Below are 5906 nucleotides of genomic sequence, written 5' to 3' on the forward strand. Positions count from 1 at the left end.
GCTTTAATTGGTAATGTCAACTACTACATACAAGACTTTTGTGAAATGTGAAATGTGATTTAATCTTTGGAGCGGGGTTTTGGATTTTTGTTTATATTTTAATGAATTTTGAATCAAACTATTTTCTAAAGGGTCCCCATTTGTTATCTAAAGGATTCTATCAAATGGGGGTTTTTGTATAGCACAACAATTGGAAATTCACTGGAAGAACTAATTATCTGTGATAATTTTGAAATTTCTAAGACTTTCAAAGTAAGGATAGTTCAGGAAATAGGAATTGCATGAAATTTTATATCAGTAAAATTTCTCTGAATAATAAAAACAAACTCACCTAATTACAATTCATTTTATATCCTCTTAAAGATGAAAATTCCTTTGTCTATATCAATCTTTACTTAGTTTTTAAAAAAAAGTAGGGGGCTTTTACAGATCAACTTTTTAATGTACTTATTTTTCACAGGTAGAGCCCCTACTGCCAACAGGCATCCATAGCCTCGAAAGGGTTACCTTTTAACCAACAATGATCAAGTTTTAATGGATTTTCAGGCGAATCTCACTAATCCCTAATATGCAAACTAGTTTATTGATATAGTAAAATTATTCAAATTTATAATGCCTCTATATAATGTTTTTTAAGATATTCTAAAATCAATTGTCTTTTATACATTCATTTCAAAATTTTCATGACAATGATTCAGTCTCCCATCCAGAAAAGAATGCAATTTTTAGAGATACATTCAAATTCATATACTTATTTTCTTTCTCTTTTCTTTTTTTTAACAATTTATTATTATTTTCTTTTATTACTCAAAATTCATTGTCTTGGTTTTGTGGCCAAATGATGAAAATGCCATTCACCAATTGTAATTCAACTAAACAAGATGGCTCGTGATGAGACCTCTTGTCTTAAGATTATGATAATCTCAAGCCATTACCCTATTTTTGTATGCAATCTTGGTAATGTCAGTCTATTATTTCCCTATGAACATGGTAAGAAGGCTCTTGATAAGACCTCTTATCTTTTCAGTTTTAGTATATTTTTAAATTACACTCTAAAAAGAGAAAAGTTTACTAGATGGGGAGAACCATTGACTCCTTATGAGTTTTGGATGACAATTATAGAGTTAAAGATGCTTATTTGCAAATAGTCATTACTTTTTGAAAGATACCTTTCCTGGTTAATAATAGAACAAAGATTTTTTATAAAATTGGAGGTTTCTCAAAGAATAAATAATTCTGGCGAATAAAGAAAATTTTAGAGATTCATGGAACTAAGATAATTTTCAAATTTTATAATTGCTTCCTTAATAATCTCTACTTCTAAAAGTGAAAAATAAAAATATTTCAAAAAGATTTATTGTGAGGCCAAAAGTAAATGTTATTCAACATTTATTTTCCTAGAAACCAAAAGGATCAAAAAGATAAATGTGATAATGTTACAATTAGGAGAGGTTATCTCCTAAGAAAAGTTTTTTTTCGAGATAGACCCATTAACGGGAAGATAATCTATTATTCCTAATAAATATTGTAATATGAAAGTCAATGGTCCTACTTGCTCCACAATTTAAAATGTACTGAGCCACAGTCTTTTGAATTTGGTGTTTTTACCCTTTTCATTATGTTCTTTCTCCCATTTCAAGACAAAAACTTCAATTTGAAATGACTTTGGGGAAACTGAACTGGCATCAAAAGAAGTCTTAACTAACTGTTGATGATGAACGTGTGTAATCTTTTCTTTCTCTCTTTCCTCTTCTAATTTGAGAATTTGATCATGTCTTAATTGTAATGAGGAAGAAGGAGTTTCTTGAATGAATTGCACTAAGGCTAGAGAGGGAATAGCTAGATTAGATGGAATGACAGCTTCTTTCCCATAAACCAAATTAAATGAAGAAGTGCCTATTGAGGCCTTCTTAGTGATTCTATTTGCCCAAAGAGCAAATTTCAAATATTTGTGCCAATTGTTTTGGCTTTGGTCGATAGTTCATTTAATAATTCTAATGAGTTTTTTGTTAGTTGATTCTACTAACCTATTCCCTTGAGGATAGTAATTGACAGAATACTTTAATTTAAAACCTATTTTTAGAGCAAATTCAGTCATACTGTTTCTAGAAAAATAAGAAGCATTGTCAAACATGAGTGCATTGGGTAAGCCAAATCTGTTTATGATAAATTGATCAATGAATTCAATAATTGCATCAAAATTGACTACTCTTACAGGAATTTCTTCCACCCACTTGGTAAAACAATTTGTTACAGTAAGAATGTATCTATGCCATTTTGAAGAGTTAGGAATGCTCTGACCTATGACATCCAATCTCCATTGTTCAGAAGGTTGTTTAATGTTGACCAGTTGCAAGGGAAATGTTGGTTCCTTTGTCTTCCAATGATTTTTTGACTTACTTTTCGTTTTTGCACATAGTCATGAGTGTCTTTGAACAATTTTGGCCAATAATATCTAGCATGAGGAATTTTGTGCGTTGTTGTATATCCTCCAAAATTATCACCAACTAGGCTATCGTGGAGTTCCTACAAAACTTTTTTTGCTTCAGATTTCTCAAGGCATCTTAATAGAATGGAACCATAATTTTTTTCAAAATAAAACATTAGCAATGATTCGATATTGATTATATTTTAGCCTTAAAGCCATTTTCCTTTTATAACTGAGTTCAAGAGGATCAAATCCATTTCTCAAAATAGAAAATTAAATTAACATATTGAGATTCAGACTCATTTAGATTTACCTCAAATATTTGCAGAGTATTAACTAAATCTTCATCTATTGATATGTTGGAAGCTCCTGCTAGCATTCTGAAAAAAACTTAACCTTTAATGCTTTTAGCTGGTCTAATTTCAATGTTATATTCTTGTAGTGCTGTCACTCAATTTGCCCTTTTCTCTCCTAATTCTTTTTGTACTAGTAAATTTTTCACAAATGAGAATGGAACTATTACTTTAGTGTATGTTTTAAGAAGTAAAGGCCTGAAATTCTTTATTGATTTGAAAATAGCAAAAGCCTGCTTCTCAACATCTAGGTAATTCAATTCAACACCTTGTAAATTGGAGCTAAAGAAAGAGATTGGTGCTTCAATTTTTTCATCATTGATTTGTGTCAAAATAATTGGATATGATGTTTCGGAGGCAAAAGTAGATAAAGTAAAATGATTAGAAAAGTCTGGAGATGCTAAAGAGGGAGAATTTATATTTTCATGTTTGATAAGATCAAAAGCTTCTTATTCACTATGTCCGCATTTAAAAATCGATTTTTTTCTTGATCATGGATTACAGGGGTAAAAAAATTCGTGAAATGTCAAGGGAAAATCTTTTAACAAAATTTATATGACCTAAGAAGGACTGCATGGATTTTTTGTTGTGATGCAAAGAGATTTTAGAAATTCCTTTTATCCTAGTAGGATCTATGTGAATACCATCTTTAGATAAAATAAATCCGAGAAGTTTACCTTCACTTAAAGAAAAGTAAGACTTCTTTGGGTTTAGAGAAATTTTGTACCTTTTACAATGTTCAAAGATCTATTTTAATTCCTTTTAATGATTATTGCGCTTCTTTGAATATATTGTTATATAATCTAAATAAATGACCACATTTTTATTCACCAAACCTTTGAAAGTTGTATCCACGGCTCTCTTGAAAGTTGTACCGACATTGATTAATCCAAATGGCATCTTTTGATAGGTGTATGTTCCCTATTTGGTTTTGAATGTGGTTTTTAGTCGATCATCTAGATGTATGAGAATTTGATTGTAACCTGAAAATCCATCTAGAAAAGACATTAGTTCTAAGCCTAAAACTGACTGAGGTACCTATTCCATATGATGCGTTGGAAAGTTGTCCTTTTGACAAGCTTTGTTGAGATTGTGAAAGTCTATGAAAATTTGAATATCACCATTCTTTTTCTTGATTGGTACTAGGCTAGAAACCCACCTTGAATGTCTAACAAGAAAAACGATTTTGGCCTTAAGAAGTTTATTTAATTCAAATTTGATTTGATTTTCCAAATTTGGATGAATCTTTCTCAACTTCTATTGTATAGGCTTTTCGTTGGATATCATAGGAATAATGTGTTGTATGATAGAAGTATCACATGTTTTAATATCATCATAATTCCAAGAAAAAACATTTTTATATCTTCTCAACAATTGAATGAAGGCTAACCTTTTGTTTGGTGCAAGACCAAGACCAAGATTAATATTATGTGGTTTAATGTCATTTCCAAGATTTAGTAATTTAAACCTCAATGTCGAGTTAGGAAGTGTTGAGTTAGTTGGTTTCTTGAATCTATCTTTAATATCATACAAATCTTCCAGCTTAGCTATAGATATGGGTATAGGATTTTCAATTTCCTTTTGTTTGGGTTGGCTATCATGTTGGTATTCATCTATTATCTAGTCATCATATGAGCCTTCGGATGTTATAAATTTTATGATGTCTGGATTGTCATTAAAAACTTGCCAATTGGTGATATTATCAAGAAGAGAAGGTCTAAAAATTAATTCTATAGAAAATCAGTCAGGAATATAATCTTCTGGTCGTATGAATTTGGATTCAATGTTAGCCAAAATATTAGCACTTGCATTCTGAAGTCTTCGGATTGGAGAAATATTGAATGCTAAAAAATGTGAGTTAAGGTCCTGGACTAATGATTGATAATGCTTTAAAAGTCCAAAAAGGAAGTGAATAGTGTTCCTTACATGTTTGATCATGATTTCAAAGTCTCCAAAGGCTTGGAGGTATTGGATATCAAGGCCTATGGATTTGTGCAATCCTTGAATTAATGCCTCATACTTAGTTGTGTTATTCATGCATTCAAATTCAAGTATGCATGCCAACATAGTTTTCTCTCATTCACAGCTAACTAATATGAAACCTACCCCTACTCCATCATTAGATTTAGATCCATCAAAAAATAATTTCCAAAATAAAGAATTAATTACGGGTTTATCTACAAAATTGATATATTTGGAAGAATTTGTTTGTGAATAATTTTCAATCTATGAGGTAAAATAATTCTCTAGAAAAGGTGAAGTTCGTGCATTAGAATTTCCCAAAAATGATTTAACAGAGTAATTTCCAATGATATTATTATTGTATGTGACAGGCTCATTTTATCCTTCCAGTTCAATCACAGTATATACTTTAAATGATTCTCATGATCGACCCTTATTTGATTCGGATTACCATTCTAAGGAAACCACATATGAGACCAGTCTATTGGGAAATAGCCATGAAGCTTTTCAGAGAAATCTATACTGAGGATCAAGCTGTAAAATTCAGGAATATTAGCGACTAGTATGTCAATTACTTGACATACTCTTGGATTTGATGAGAGTCTGATCGTAGCCAAATTAATTTCTCCAATGACTTCAACCTGTGCTCGATCTAACTGTACAATGTGAACAACAAATTTCTGGGGTAAAACATTCAATTTTGCGCAAACTACTTTTTGGCATAATTTCTTATGAAGCCCCAGAATCAACTAAACAATTGTGCAAATTCTTATTAAAATTTTCAAAATTCAAAAGAAAAGGAGTATGAGAATTAGATTTACCACCAATTAAAGCAACATCAGTTGATTTCACTTGATCCAATGAAGTACTGGGAGGTTTACCCATTCCTTGAGCAGCATGATAAATTACAGCAGGAGGAGGAGGAGAAGTGGGAACTACATTTAATTCCTTGAGAAATAGCTTTTGTTGATGTTTCAGTTTTCTAAGCTCATATAGCGTAATATTAGCTCTGGTCTTCTTCATGTCTTCGACTATGTTGTATTCCATATCATTAGAAACTAACAAGCTTTTGGCTAAAGGCGAATAATTAGGTTGAGGAAGGGATTTCTGATTAGAGTTGGGAGAAGATTCCTTACCTATTTCTTTTTCTTTGATAGTAGGAT

This window comes from Pinus tabuliformis, chromosome J (genome assembly GCF_031772625.1).
Source record: "Pinus tabuliformis cultivar Carrire ecotype Pingquan chromosome J, CPIR1, whole genome shotgun sequence".
Taxonomy (NCBI): Eukaryota; Viridiplantae; Streptophyta; class Pinopsida; order Pinales; family Pinaceae; genus Pinus; species Pinus tabuliformis.